This window comes from Odocoileus virginianus, chromosome 12, assembly GCF_023699985.2.
Source record: "Odocoileus virginianus isolate 20LAN1187 ecotype Illinois chromosome 12, Ovbor_1.2, whole genome shotgun sequence".
Lineage (NCBI taxonomy): Eukaryota > Metazoa > Chordata > Mammalia > Artiodactyla > Cervidae > Odocoileus > Odocoileus virginianus.
The window spans coordinates 50,900,682-50,916,481 of NC_069685.1; the positions used below are offsets into that span (position 1 = coordinate 50,900,682).

General features: G+C 41.9%; 1 protein-coding gene across 4 annotated transcripts in view; it reads right to left on the reverse strand.

The window, feature by feature from the left end:
* The window catches only part of IFT81 (intraflagellar transport 81), a 219,202-nt gene extending 203,410 nt beyond the window's left edge, over positions 1-15,792 (reverse strand). For 2 of the 4 annotated variants that reach the window (XM_070475214.1, XM_020882549.2), the window contains exons 1-2: positions 15,454-15,700; positions 14,619-14,707 (exon numbers count right to left, since the gene is read on the reverse strand). The gene's annotated coding sequence lies outside the window, so the exon portion shown is untranslated. The other 2 variants (XM_070475213.1, XM_070475212.1) reach the window with 2 other exon arrangements.
* Positions 15,793-15,800: the final 8 nt, after the last annotated feature.

A 15,800-nucleotide genomic window follows, 5' to 3' on the forward strand; every position in this document is an offset into this window, starting at 1 on the left:
TATATAAAAGTGGAGTCCTCTCTTTTAGGATTTTATCTATCAGAGTAACAGGAGATGTCCAAAGCCTGAACTTCAACTGGCTAGCTGTAAAACCCCTCTAAACCTCATCTTAGTTTTCATATTTGCAAAAGGATTGGGCTAAATATGATCTCTAAGGTACCTTTAATCTCATAGTGCTTCCTTCAGTGCATAAGATGTAATCTGTTTGTACTTGTACTCTACAAGACCTTTTAGAATTAACACCCAAAAAAGATGTCCTTTTCTTTATACGGGACTGGAATGCAAAAGTAGGAAGTCAAGAAATACCTGGAGTAACAGGCAAATTTGGCCTTGGAGTACAGAATGAAGTAGGGCAAAGGCCAATAGAGTTTTTACAAGAGAATGCACTGGTCATAGCAAACACCCTCTTCCAACAATACAAGAGAAGACTCTACACATGGACATCACCAGATGGTCAACACCAAAATCAGACTGATTATATTCTTTGCAGACAAAGATGGAGAAGCTCTATACAGTCAGCAAAAACAAGACTGGAAGCTGACTGTGGCTCAGATCATGAACTCCTTATTGCCAAATTCAAAATTAAATGGAAGAAAGTGGGGAAAACCAATAGACCATTCAGGTATGACCTAAATCAAATCCCTTATGATTATACAGTGGAAGTGAGAAACAGATTTAAGGGACTAGATCTGATAGACAGAGTGCCTGAGGAACTATGGATGGAGGTTGGTGACACTGTACAGGAGACAGGGATCAAGACCATCCCCAAGAAAAAGAAATGCAAAAAAGCAAATGGCTGTCTGAGGAGGCCTTACAAATGGCTGTGAAAAGAAGAGAAGCAAAAAGCAAAGGAGAAAAGGAAAGATATACCCATTTGAATGCAGAGTTCCAAAGAATAGCAAGGAGAGATAAGAAAGACTTCCTCAGTGGTCAATGCACAGAAATAGAGGAAAACAATAGAAAAGGAAAGGCTAGAGATCTCTTCAAGAAAATTAGGGATACCAAGGGAACAATTCCTGCAAAGATGGGCACAATAAAAGACAGAAATGGTATGGACCTAACAGAAGCAGAAGATATTAAGAAGAGCTGGCAAGAATACACAGAACTATACAAAAAAGATCTTCATGACCTAGATAATCACTATGGTGTGATCACTCACCTAGAGCCAGACATCCTGGAATGTGAAGTCAAGTGGGCCTTAGAAAGTATCACTATGAACAAAGGTAGTGGAGGTGATGGAATTCCAGTTGAACTATTTCAAATCCTAAAAGATGATGCTGTGAAAGTGCTGCACTCAACATGTCAGCAAATTTGGAAAATTCAGCCGTGGCCACAGGACTGGAAAAGGTCAGTTTTCATTCCAATCCCAAAGAAAGGCAATGCCAAAGAATGCTCAAACTACCGCACAATTGCACTCATCTCATATGCTAGTAAAGTAATGCTCAAAATTCTCTAAGCGAGGCTTCAGTAATACGTAAACCGTGAACTTCCAGATGTTCAAGCTGGTTTTAGGAAAGGCAGAGGAACCAGAGATCAAATTGCCAAAATTTGCTGGATCACCAAAAAAGCAAGAGAGTTCCAGAAAAACATCTATTTCTGCTTTATTGACTATGCAAAAGCCTCTGATTATGTGGATCACAATAAACTGGGGAAAATTCTTCAAGAGATGGGAATACCAGACCACCTGACCTGCCTCTTGAGAAACCTGTATGCAGGTTAGGAAGCAACAGTTAGAACTGGACATGGAACAACAGACTGGTTCCAAATAGGAAAAGGAGTACATCAAGGCTGTATATTGTCACCCTGCTTATTTAACTTATATGCAGAGTACATCATGAGAAACGCTGGGCTGGAGGAAGCACAAGCTGGACTCAAGATTGCTGGGAGAAATATCAATAACCACAGATATGCAGATGACACCACCCTTATGGCAGAAAGTGAAGAACTAAAGAGCCTCTTGACGAAAGTGAAAGAAGAGAGTGGAAAAGTTGGCTTAAAGTTCAACATTCAGAAAACTAAGATCATGGCATCTGGTCCCATCACTTCATGGCAAATAGATGGGGAAACAGTGGAAACAGTGGCTGACTTTATTTTTTGGGGCTCCAAAATCACTGCAGATGGTGATTGCAGCCATGAAATTAAAAGACGCTTACTCCTTGGAAGGAAAGTTACAACTGACCTAGACAGCATATTACAAAGCAGAGACATTACTTTGTCAACAAAGGTCTGTCTAGTCAAGGCTATGGTTTTTCCAGTAGTCATATATGGATGTGAGAGTTGGACTATGAAGCAAGCTGAGTGCAAAAGAATTGATGCTTTTGAACTGTGGTGTTGGAGAAGACTCTTGAGAGTCCCTTGGACTGCAAGAAGATCCAACCAGTCCATCCTAAAGGAAATCAGTCCTGGGTATTCATCGGAAGGACTGATGCTGAAGCTGAAACTCCAATATTTTGGCTACCTGATGCGAAGAGCTGACTCATTTGAAAAGACCTGATTTGGGGAAAGATTGAAGGCAGGAGGAGAAGGGGATGACAGAGGATGAGATGGTTACATGGCATCACCAACTCAATGGATATGAGTTTGGGTAAACTCCGGGAGTTGGTAATGGACAGGGAGGCCTGGTGTGCTGCGGTTCATGGGGTCCCAAAGAATCGGACACGACTGAGCAACTGAACTGAACTGAACTTGTACCTGATATGAGGCTTACACAAAGTACATAGCACATCATCTGGTAAGTGTGGTCAATTAATTTACTCTGTTACTTAAAATCAAACATCCATACCATGGCCTCTGAGGCCCTGCTTGATCAGGCCCCTGACTACATCTCAGGGTCTGACCTCACCTCACTCTCCTCCTTGCCCACTTTGCTCCAGGCCTTGTTTACATTCCTGGAAAACATCAAGCTCATTCCTACCTCAAGGCCTTTGCACTTTCTGTCCCCTTTGCCTGGGATCCTCTCCCCCCTGATTTCCAGTGAGTTGACTCTTTCCAGACATTCAGATCTCAGTTCAAAAGTACTTCTTTACAGAGGGCCTCCATGAAGCTAATAGATATACAGAGAATTCAACAGCCACCAAGAATCCAAGTTCTTTTAGGGTACACATGGAACAGTTACAAAAATAAACATGCATGTATCTCCTTCAACATATTCCCAATGAATAATATGATATAGATAAAGTTCTCCAATGGAATTTCAGTGAAATTTGAAATTAATTTTTGAAAGATAATTGTTTAGAATATTTGGAAACCAAATAAAATATGGCTCAATGACTCTTGGAGATATTTTAAACTGGATGATAGTGAAAACACCACATGTCAACATTGGTGGGGCACAGACAGTGAAAGTACTACATTAAAGGCAAATTTATAGCTTCACATACATTTATCAGGAAACCAGAAAGGTTGAAAAAGACACGAGCTAAGCATTCAACTCAAACAAAGGGAAAGCAGCAGCAGAACCAATGGAAAGAAACAAAAAGAAAATAACTAGGAGAGCAGAAATCAACAAAATACAGAACAGCTGTGACGGCTACCAAAACTAAATGCTTCCATGAAAAGATTAATAAGATAGAAGTCTTACTGGAGGTGTGTCTAAGAAAAAGGTGGGGGGGAGAGCAAACAAATTATGGAATAAAAAATAGAATACAACCACAGTCACAATGGATTTAAAAAAATATTAAAAGAGTTATAAACGATCATGGGGTAATAAATTCACGTGGCTTTCCCTGACTGCTCTGACTTAGTATTGTTATCGTCTATTATCTGTTCCCTGGAATTGAAATGTAAGCTCCTTGAGGCAGAAATTTGTGTGTCTTTGGTTCACAGATAACCAGCAACTATTTGATGAATGCACAGATGAATGTCCCCAATAAGCCAGCACAATGAGGTCAGATAAGTTCTCAACACAGATGTTTTGGTCTTCAGTAGATTTGCCCAGAACAAGGACAACTGCAAAGGAATCCCGCTAAAGGTCTCTGCGATCTGATCACACCACTGGCACACTGTTACTGTACCTTAGTAATTTCGAGAGCAACTCAAAGGAACTACGAATTTCTGCCTCAGCAGGCCACAAGTGTGCAGAAATCCTGAGTATGAAGACTAAAGAAGTAAAACAGTTTGGTGGTCCCTCAAAAAGCCAAACATAGATTTACTGTATGACTCAGCAACCCCACTCTTGGGTAGATACTCCAAAGAACTGAAAACCCAGTTCAAAGTAACACTAATAGACGAATGCTCATAGCAGCACTATTCAGGACAGCCAAAAGGTGGAAGCAACCCAAATGTGGATATGAAAGTGACGCTGCTCAATTGTGTCCAGCTCTTTGTGACCCCATGGACTGTAGCCTGCCAGTCTACAGAGGACAGGTTCCTCTGTCCATGGAAGTTCCCGGGCAAGAATACTGGAGTGGGTTGCCATTTCTTTCTCCAGCAGATCTTCCCAACCCTGGGATCGAACCCAGGTCTCCTGCATTGCAGGCACTCTTTACCATCTGAGCCACCAGGGAACCCACCCACAAAATGTGATGTACCCATACAAGAGAATCCTGTTATTGTTACTGTTGTTTAATTGCTCAGTTGTGTCTGGCACTTTTGTGACTTCATGGACAGCTCCTCTGTCCATGGGACAAAAATAAATCTGAAAATTTTCCTAATGTTTGTTTATTATTTCCATTTTATTCTTATACCTTGCTAATCAAATTTTACAATTTGGTTTTAATACTATACAAGCATTCATTCCTCAGGATTGCTCCTATGATTGCTCCACTGAACATCTGGATATTGCTTAGATATTTGCTTTCAACAGTTGGCAAGTGGAGCTAAGTTAAGATATTTTTGGTTGCTCTGTCAGAACAGGACACTGTTGCTTGTTATATTGCCAGCACATGACCATGATAAAGATTTATGTCCTCTTCAACTTCCGTAACTTGAAAACTGGGTGATGGTGTTGGAGCAATCCCACAAATGAAGCTTTGTGCACCGCTTGAAGATACTTCCTGAATATTTTCCAGAGCAAGTGAAAGATTATTTCTTCACTCACATTTTAAATTCCTAATATCTTGAGGCCTTTATTATTATTCAAATTATTAACTAGCCAACAAAACTCTCTCCTAAAAGTCTATCCATCAATTTATTCTATTAAATGTATAAACTATTGATAGAACCTCAACATGTAAGGAGATCTTCCACTCCACTTATAACTAGAATGCTCATCTACGTTTGAAACTGAGTGTTCACATATTAACAACATATCCCGGGCCACATTCATATCACATTTTGACGCTCTGATTAGAGATGATGGCTACTCAAGGGCTTCCCTGGTGGCTCAGCAGGTGAGGAATCCATGTGTAATGTGGGAAACCTGGATTCATCCCTGGGTTGGGAAGATGCCCTGGAGGAGGGCATGGCAACCCACTCCAGTATTCTTGCCTGAAGAATCCCCATGGACAGAGAAGCCTGGCGGGCTATAGTCCATGGGGTCGCAAAGAGTCAGAACACAACTGAGCGGCTAAGGACAGCATAGCACACACAGCGTGGGATCACACATCCACGTACAAGTTCAGAGTGGCCACACACAAGGCTGAGGTAGTCATCTGAATACCTGGCCTTCCAAAGGCTGAGACTAAAACCCAAGCCAAATGACAGATTTGGGCAAAACAGAAGGCTGAGGCTGATGGTGTTTCACTCCTAGTAAAGAGGCGAGACCAGGGAGCCAGAGGAGCTGAGCAATCTGGATAATTCTTATGGTAGAAAAGAGGCAGTTTTTGCCCTCATTGACTCAAAGAAAGTGACTGCAGTTTGTCACCCTATTTTCCATGGAACTTCCTACTGACAAGGAAACAGAAAAAGGGAAGCAACCAAAGAGATAGGATGCTACCCTCCACAAACACTTCCTGTTGTTTGTACTAAAACTTACACAGCTCATGTCAGCACACACTACAGCACAGCTCACATCACACACACCTAACACTGAGAGTTCTAGAACTACTCAAGTGCACAGTGTTCACTAAGTTTTCAGGGCCTATACTTAAGGTTAGAAAAGAATTGAGAAAATCCCAAGAGAATGCTTTGTGATGTGTTTATGTGGATTTAGAGGTTATTCTTGTCTGCATCCAGACAACAGAAATTCAGTCATTATTATCAGGTGGATGGTTTTAGAGTCTAATGAATCCTTGCTTTCCTCTGTGCTTTCATTCTCTGCCAGCCGCCAGTTATGAAGAGAAATCTCTTACCGACAGAGAGAGGCCTAATACCTAGAAAAAGCAAGAACTCCAGGATGTCTTATAAAACATTTATGAGGCTTGGGCTTCTTCAGTGGCTCAGAGGTAAAGAATTCACCTGCAACGCAGGAGATGTGGGTTCGTTCCCTGGGTCGGGAAGATTCCCTGGAGAAGAAAATAGCAACCCACCCCAGTATTCCTGCCTGGGAAATCCCATGGACAGAGGAGCCTTGTGGGCTAAAATCCATAGGGTCGCAAAGACTGAACACGTGCACACACACACACCATGAGGCTGAGCTTTCACTCAACTGTAAGAAGGGATTCTGAGTATCCCTCACTTGAAAGTGGTTTGCAAAATAGAAACTGCTGTGAAGAGCCAAAGAAACCTGAATTCCCACTGTGCTGGATTTAGATTTGCTACAGGCTGTTTATTTGGCTAATAATCCAAAAATTGCAGGGATGGGGCAGGAATGGAGGATGGGGAGAGACAGTGTATCTATTCCAGAAAAGTCTTTTGTCTTGACCAGAGAAGAAAGCGGATGGGTTTTCATTTGAGATGGGTTTTCATTTGAGAGGAGTCATATAAAAGGTGCACCTTTGATGGTTTTTGTTGTTGTGTTTCATTTTCACTCAGGCTTCCAAGAAAGGATGAGGTTATCTGATACAAGATCAGGAGAAGTATGGGTTGGAGGCTACATTTCTTACAAAGCCTCCCTGCTTCTTGCAAAAGTCTTTTTATTTTTTAAACAGACCTATTTCCAGTTTAACCCATACCAGTCCCCAGAGAGTGAAGCTTGACGTGGATGAGCGGAGTGGGGTGGGTGGTGTCAACAGCCTGTGGGGCCCTGGGCCAGAATCCACGCAATCATGAGCCTTCCCGAAGCTAGCTGACTTAGTCATTCTGGCGGTCATCAACTCATCCTGTTTGCCATGGACTTTCCCAGTTTTAGCAAAGTCCCACGTCTCTGGGCTTCCTGGGTGGCACTAGTGGTAAAGAACCCACCTACCAATGCAGGAGACATACCAGATGTGGGTTTGATCCCTGAGTTGGGAAGATCCCCTGGAGGAAGGCATGGCCACCCACACCAGTATTCTTGCCTAGGAGCCTGGCTGGTTACGGTCCATAGGGTCACAAAGAGTAGGACATGACTGAAGCTACTTAGCATGCACGCAAGCACATCCCAGGAAACTTCTTAGTCCCAGGCAAACCAGGACATTTACCAATCATCTGAGGATTTACCTCCCTTGCAGAAGCCATACCTCAGGCAAACAAGACACCGAGAGCAGGATTCAAAGTACTACAAACGTTTCAAGTTAAATCTGTATTTTGCAGCCTTTGTTTCTGTGCATTACCAATCTCATCATCAGCCTTTTTCTACCACTGGAAGGAGGCCCATCTAGTTACCACAAAAAAAGTCATAAAGAACACTAAATGGTGCAACATTTTTACTCTGTTAAAGATCTTTATTTTCCACTTTTTAAAGAAAAAAATCTAAATTTATGCAAATAGTCTGAGTTTTTTAAAAAAACTTTAAACCTGTTTGGCTGAGAGATTTATTTTCTGTATTTATAAAAAAATATGTTGTGGGGAGAAATAATGATTTACCTGGAGCAATAATGATCTACCTAGTTGGGTTAGCTTTGTTCATCTCCTTCAAGCTCTAGTCCCTTGCCATGTATTCGAGTATACACAGAAAAACAACACCAAAATCCTCCCCAAAGACAATAAATCAAGCTGTCCCAAGATTAAAGACTAAAAGATAGTAAATTAAATTCTCCGTGGCTTAATCTGAATTAAGAATCTTATGCTTATAGTGTTTCTACAGAGTTAGTAAACTGTATTAGCTTCCTACTGATGCTATAAACAAACTACAGTGGCTTAAGAAAATGCAGATGTTATTTTATAGTTCTGGGGATCAGAAGTCCAAAATGGGTCTAATGGGCAAAAATCAAGGTGTCAGCAGGGCTGTGTTCCTTCAGGGAGGCACTGGGGGAAAACCACTTCTCACCTTTTTGAAAAAAGCTTCATCGCTTGGTTCACAGCCTCCAATTAGCAGTCTCATCATGCTCACCTGTGCTTCTGCTGTCACAGGCCTTTTCTGACTCTGATTCTTCAGTCCCTCTCTTCCATTTTTTAAAGAACCCCTGTGATTAAAATCAACTGGATAATTCAAGACACTCTCTCAAAATCTTTAACTTAATTACACTAGCAAAGTCCCTATGTCATACGAGGTAACATATTCACAGGTCGTGGGGAGGAGAACCTGGATATCCTCAAGGCGGTCATTGTTCTGCCTCCCACAGTAATTAAGACACCATCTTGGAAAGTTATCAGATTTGACATTACTGGGATTGTATCTTGAGGTCATATTTTCTTGAGGTCCTATTATCTTGAATCTGTTAGGTAATCCTTTCAAACATTTAGGTATCTAATAGTTTCTAAGTAAATCTGAAAAGATATTACATTGCAGGCTAACACCAGGGAACAGGATGAAATGTAATTTTACACATTTATTTAGAGTGGACAAAATTTCACAGCATTTTAAAACTACATAATGAAATCTTTCAGAGCAAAAATCTTGAAATAAAACAAGACATGGACTCAAATCCCGACTCAACCCCTTGAAGGATCAAGTCTCAGTCTTACTTCTCAGTGTCTACCTCACAGTTCACGTGAGACTGAATGAAAGGAAGCCTATAAAGTTTTTGGCAGCATGTTAGCCGTTGTTATCACTGTCATAAAAGCGATATACTTGACACAGTAACATCGATCCCCATTTTACATATAAAGAAACCAACTCCCCCAACTAAACAGCTCATCTAAAGGATGTATGTGAAAGTGAAGTCTCTCAGTCGTGTCTGACTGTTTGGGACCCCATGGATTATAGCCTACCAGGCTCCTCCATCCATCCATGGGATTTCCCAGGCAAGACTACCGGAGTGGGTTGCCATTTCTTTCTCCAGGAGGATCTTCCCGACCCAGGGATCGAACCCGGGTCTCCCACATTGTAGGCAGATGCTTTTACCCTCTGAGCCACCAGGGAAGTCCAAAGGAAGTATAACTAGTAAATAATCTTATACATATCCCAGTGCCTGGCACACATTGTATCCACTCCCGAATACCTTTGTTTCCAGCAATGTCAGATACAATCCCCACAAGTTGACCTCACAACTGTTCCATCACCTCTTATATTCACAGCTTTTTCCCCTATCCATCCTCTATTCAAAGGATGTGGTCTCTGATATCATTTCGCTTCCAAGAAACCAAATGTGCTGAGTTTCAAGATACAGTTTCAAAAACAGGTCCAGCTCATCAACAAGAATATACTTTTCACTTCTTCCATTTCGATAAGTTGTAACTCCTCCCACCCACTGATCATACACCTGATAAGGAACTGAAACTACAATATATAAAGAACACTTACAAATTAAACACATAACCCAAATACAAAATGGGCAAAGGATCTGAACAGACGTTTCTCCAAAGATGTACAAATGGCCAATAAGCACGTGAAAAGCTCAATGTTAATCATTATGAAAATGTAAACTAAATGTTTATGCATATACATGGGCTTCCCTGGTGGCTCAGAGGTTAAAGCGTCTGCCTGCAATGCAGGAGACCTGGCTTCGATCCCTGGGTCGGGAAGATCCCCTGGAGAAGGAAATGGCAACCCACTCCAGTATTCTTGCCTGGAGAATCCTATGGACGGAGGAGCCTGGTGGGCTACAGTGCACAGGGTCGTGTATATGTATATACATGCACAATGCACACACATATATATATGAGTGTAGGCCAATCATATTTCATATTAATTTCTTTCAAGCCTCCTAATGGGGTATTAGAAAATATTTCTTCTTAAAAGGATGTTGAGTCTGATAGGGTTGTGATCCAGTGATCTAGCAGATATGATCAACACATGGCCTGTTAGATAAGAGTCAGGGTTTTTTCTTCTGCTCTGTTCCACAAAGCCTTCAGCCTCAACGACTCCATGGGAAAAGCAACAGTAAAATTATAAAGTAACTTATTCCTCACTTTTGCTACCAACTTGTTCTTTATTTAGGGAATGTGCTGTTTCTGGAGATATATAATTATACATGTAGAGCTCATGCATCTGTCATTATGTTATACAATGACATATTTTACAATGTCTATGGTGCCAGATAAATGAATCTTGCATCTATAAATGCCTGAACAGTAATTTAAATTTTTTTTCATTGAAGATACTCCTGAATAAAAGATACAGCTTTATCTGGCTGACCTTTTGCAGCTCAAGGCCACTGTAATGACCATGCAATAAAATGCCCTAACATGCACCACAGTCAGCTACTGCTGGCCTCTCAACTAAATGATCCCAGACAGATAAGGTTTTTGGAGTTCCTGGCTCTGCTTTTTATAGGAACTTATTTCTTTTTATGGGCTATTAATTAATTTATTGCTGCTCTTAGCACTGGTGGCCTCAAGCAGTGCCTCCCACCTCTAAGATGCTGCATTCATACAAACATTTAACACCCACATTACCAGTGACAGTACACTTTTCATCTCTTGGTACCTAGTGCCATGGCCAAAGCCTTTCCAACCACAACTTTTAAAAGTTTACTAGCTTAAGAAAAAAACAAACAGTTATTACAAACTTATGGGGGTACCTTGAGGGCAAAAAAGAACCAAGGATGTAGAACCAGGAAGTGGAAACTCAGCAGAAACCAAAGAGGCAAGTTTCTTAGTATCCTCACCTCTGCTCCCTTTGCCTGCCTGTTTCTTTCTTTTGGTTCTGTAAACTCCTTTTCTTGGCTTCTGACTCTACAAACCCTGAGGTTACATCAACTCACTTGCAGAGAACCAAGAGCTACCTCTCTCCCAGTGCCAATCTAGAGGGGAGAAACTAGACTGGCCCTTTTGAGTTAAGTTCCCCTGTGGCAGTTGATAAGGTCGTGTAGTATAAAAAATGGCTGCTGGGGCCACCTTGGTGAGGAAGGGCAGTTTTTAGAGGATGAATGCTGTGATAAACTGGCTTAACGCCCAACAAAGGAATCGGATAATCCAGACTGCTGGAATTTAAGATTCTAAAATAAGAATTAGCTCCATATGAGGGCCTAAGGTGCTCCTCTATTAGGAAAGAACATGAGCCCCATTATGTGGTGGGTACTTTTTTTTAGGTCTTTGATTGTCTACTCCCTGTGTCTTTCTTTCTTCTTTTTTTTAACTTGATATACTTCACATACCATAAAGGGCTTCCCTGGTGGCTCAGCAGTAAAGAATCCACCTGCTGATGCAGGAGATGCAGGTTCGATCCCTAGGTCTGGGAGATCCCCTGGAGTAGAAAACGGCAACCCACTTTAATATTCTTGCCTGTCTCCCATGGACAGAGGAGCCGGGCTGGCTACAGGCCATGGGGTCGCAGAGTTGGACACAACTGAGCACACACACACACATACCATAAAAGTCACCTTTTTAAAAATGTGTAATTCAATGACTTTTATTTTATTTTATTTTTTTTTAGCTTTTAAAAAAAATTTATTTATTTGGCTGAATCAGGTCTTAATTGTGGCATGAGGGATATTTGCTGCATCATGTGGGATCTTCCCTTGTGATGCAAGAATTCTCTAATTGTGGTGCATGGGCTCAGTAGTTGCAGCACTTGGGTTTAGTTGCTCTGAGGCATGTGGGATCTTAGTTCTCCCACCACGGATGGAACCCACGTCCCTGCTGCATTGCAAGGCAGACTCTTAACCACTGGATCACCAGGGAAGTCTCTCTGGGCAGCTTTTTTTTTTTTTTTTTTTAGTTCTACCAGTTTATTGCTACCAACCCATCTCCCTCCACCCTCGTGCACACATGCTCAGTCATGTAATCCCATGGACTTCAGCCCGCCAGACTCCTCTGTCCATGGATTTTTCCAGGCAACAATACTGGAGTGGGTTGCCATTTCCTTTTCCTTCAATGACTTTTAAAAGATTCACAAGATTTCTGCAACTATCCCCATTACCTATTTTTCAGACCGTTTTTATGATCCCAAATGGGAACCTCAAACTCAGCAGCAGTCACTCCTGATTATTGTTTCCCTAGTTCTAGGCAACTACAGATCAACTTTCTGTCTCTATGGATTTGCCTATTTTGGACATTTCATAAAAACAGAACCATACAATTTGTGGCCTTTTGTACTTGGCTTCTTTCACTTAGCATCGTTTTCAAGGTTCATGCACATGGTAGTATATATCAGCGTTTCATTTCTTTTTATGGCTGAAGATTTTATTATATGGATGGACCACATTTTATTTATCCATTCATCAGTTGATGGACATTTAGGTTAATTACCCTTTTTGGAGCTTACAAATAATGCTACTATGAACATTTATGCATGAGTTTTTACATGAACATATCTTTTCATTTTCTTGGGTATATACCTAGAAGTAGAAATGCTAGGTCATATGGTAATTTGTTCAACGTATTGAGAAATTGCCAAACTGTTTTTCTAAAGCAGAGGCACCATTTTACTTTCCCACCAGTAGGATATGAATATCCCAATTTTCTCCAGCCTCATCTTTTTGATTGTCAATTGGTTTGATTATAGCCATGCTAGTAGGATGAAGTGGCACCTCACTGTAATTTTAATTTGTACTTCCCTAGTGACCAGTGATACTGAACATCTTTTCATATCCTTACTGCCATTTGTGTATTGTCTTTGTAGAAATGGCTATTCAAACCTTTTGCCCATTTTTTATCGTCATTTTACAGATGAGTTATGAGTTAGAGAACTCTTATGTAAGATTCTAGACCCTTATCAGATATATGGTTTTCCCTATTATGTGGGTTGTCTTTTTTCAGTAGTGTCCTTTGATGCACAAAAGTTTTAAATTTTGATGAAGTCAATTTATCTTTTTTCTTTTTGTCAGCTGTACTGCAGGTATCATAAAAAAAACACTGTCCAATTCAAGGTCACAAAGATTTACAACTATGTTTTCACATGATTCATAGTTTTAACTTTTATATTTAGGTCTTTGATCTATTATGAGTTAATTCTCATAGATGGTAAGAGGTAGGGGTACAAATTCATCATTTGTATGTAGATATCCAGTTGTTCCAGCACCATTTGTTGGAAAGACTATCCTTTCCTTATTGAGTTATCTTTACTAAAATCTTTTCAAGAAAAATTCCTAAAGTTGCTCAATAACTGACTACACTCAGGCACACAATATGGAACTCAATGTGATTAAGACATATGCGAAAAGTCCCAACTGTCATCTGCAGTCACTTTCACTTTATACACTAAAATTACTCTGGCTATCACATTGGATATTCACTATCTTAATTGTGGTGATGGTTTCATGGGTGTGCACATATGTCAAACTTATAAAATTGTATACTTTAAATATATGCAGTTTATTGTATGTCAATTATGCCTTAAGAAAGCTGTTTCTTAATGGCAAGTGTGTAAATGAAATAATTTTCTTGTCCCCATTATTTTTCAGGATCAGCTTCTCTGGTTGGACCTAGGGGTACACTATCAACTAGGCACTCACAAAAACTTTTTATTTCTACATTTCTCTTAACTGAGTATTGTTTCAGAACACAATCAAACATTTAAATTTCAGAGCTGTAAGGTGGGGACCATCATTACTATGAAATAAGTATTAATGAGAGCTGGAAATGTGTTTGACTTTTAAGGAAAAGTATTTTGAAGTCTCTTTCCAATGAGAACTGAGTGACTCAGTTTTCCTTTTCTGCGTAAAATTTAAGCCCCACCTCCACCCCAACAGCAAAGTTCCATTTCAGCAGAGACTTCATCTGTCTGTTCCCCTCCTATGCCTAGAACACTGTCCAACATACAACAGGCACTCAGTAAATATCTGTCAAAAAATGAATAAAATCCCATTTAAACTGTTACCACCTTTTCCTGGGGCCATTCTGGACTGAGGGAGATGGCAGCTCTATTCATCCCTCTAACATGACAAGTCCATCTCCAGAGGCACATACTGTCTTCCTCAAATTTTATTATTCACCTTCTTATATTTGGAAAAACAAGGCGATGTGGCTTAGGACTCTCACTTCCAGGAAAAGAACTAAAATGGTGTGTCAAAGATTATGCACAGGATCCACAAACTAGAAGCAATCAGATGAGAGCAGTTAGGGAAATTATCCCTAACAGGAAACAATCCATAGACTTATAATGACAAGTCTGCGGTAACATGGAAAATGAAGTGTGAATCAGGAACTGGGAATCACTATTAATGACTATGCTTACAAACTATATACAACTATCTGCTAGAATATATACTCCATAAGGGTAGGATGTTTGGGTTTGTTCTGTTCACTAGACAGTGCCTGGTATATGGAAGGTGTTTATTAACACTTGTTGAACGAATCAATGAAACTAAATATAAAACATACTTATGAAAACATACCTGAAGGGAATGAACACACGTGGAAAATTATGTTCAAGTGGTGCAACTGTGGGTGTTCCCTCCACTTTCCCTCTATTTTCCAATTCTCCCTAAAGTTGTGATAAAACTTTCTCAGTTCAAAGGATGGTCACAGAAACCCCTCACCAGGCTCAGGCTGCTTCCTCCTCTGTCCTGCAACTAAGGAAGCATCCGGATTGGAGTAGGGATGTGCCTGCCTTCAGTTTGGGGACGGGTATTTTACAGCGTTTGTGGCTCCAGCCAAGAGCTACTGCTGCTGCCGCTAAGTCGCTTCAGTCGTGTCCGACTCTGCGACCCCATAGACGGCAGCTCACCAGGCTCCTCCTTCCCTGGGATTCTCCAGGCAAGAATACTGGAGTGGGTTGTCATTTCCTTCTCCAACAGCCAAGAGCTCCTGGGGTACCAATAGGCTTTTCCCCCTGGTGGCTCAGGTGGTAAAGAGTCCGCCTGCAATGCAGAAGACTGGGGTTCGATCTCTGGGTCCCTGGGTGGGGAAGATAGAAAAAGGAATGACTACTCACTCCAGAATTGCATAAACAGAGAAGCCTGGCGGGCTACCGTCCATGGGGTCGCATAGAGTCCTACAGGACTGAGCAACTAACCCCCCCACCACCCCCCCGGCAATAGGCGGCCGCTGCCCCCACACCCCGCCCCGCCCCGGAGCCTGCATGAGTTTGGACTTCCAGTCGGACTACTCTTTCTCCTAAGCTGCCCCCATCCTTAGCCTCCCTCCCCTCCGCCTGCAGTCACTTCTAGGCATCCCACGGGGGTCGCGCATTGCCCGTCTAAGGTGGGAGGGGGGAGGCGGGCAGGGTACCTTGTTCCCAAGGGGGAGGTCACTCTCTCTTTGAGGGCTCTCTCTCCCCTGAGCTTCACTGGTCCTCCCTGGACCTCCTCTTTGGGTCATTCGTCCCCGTAGAGTTCATCCCCCTTGAAGGATGTCGCTCGCTCCATTATTCCCTCGCCCCTCTCCTCAGGGATCATTCATTCCCAAAGAGGAGGTCACCTCAGCCCCCGGGCTCATTCCCCCTGAGAAGGTCGCTCATCCTCCGGCCCTCCTGAGGCGGCAGGGCACTCGTACCCGCGGGGGAGGTCACGCCTTCCGCCCGGCCCCGTCCCCCCAGGGCCAGCGCCGCCTTCTTCCGGGCCCTGCGCTCTGCGAAC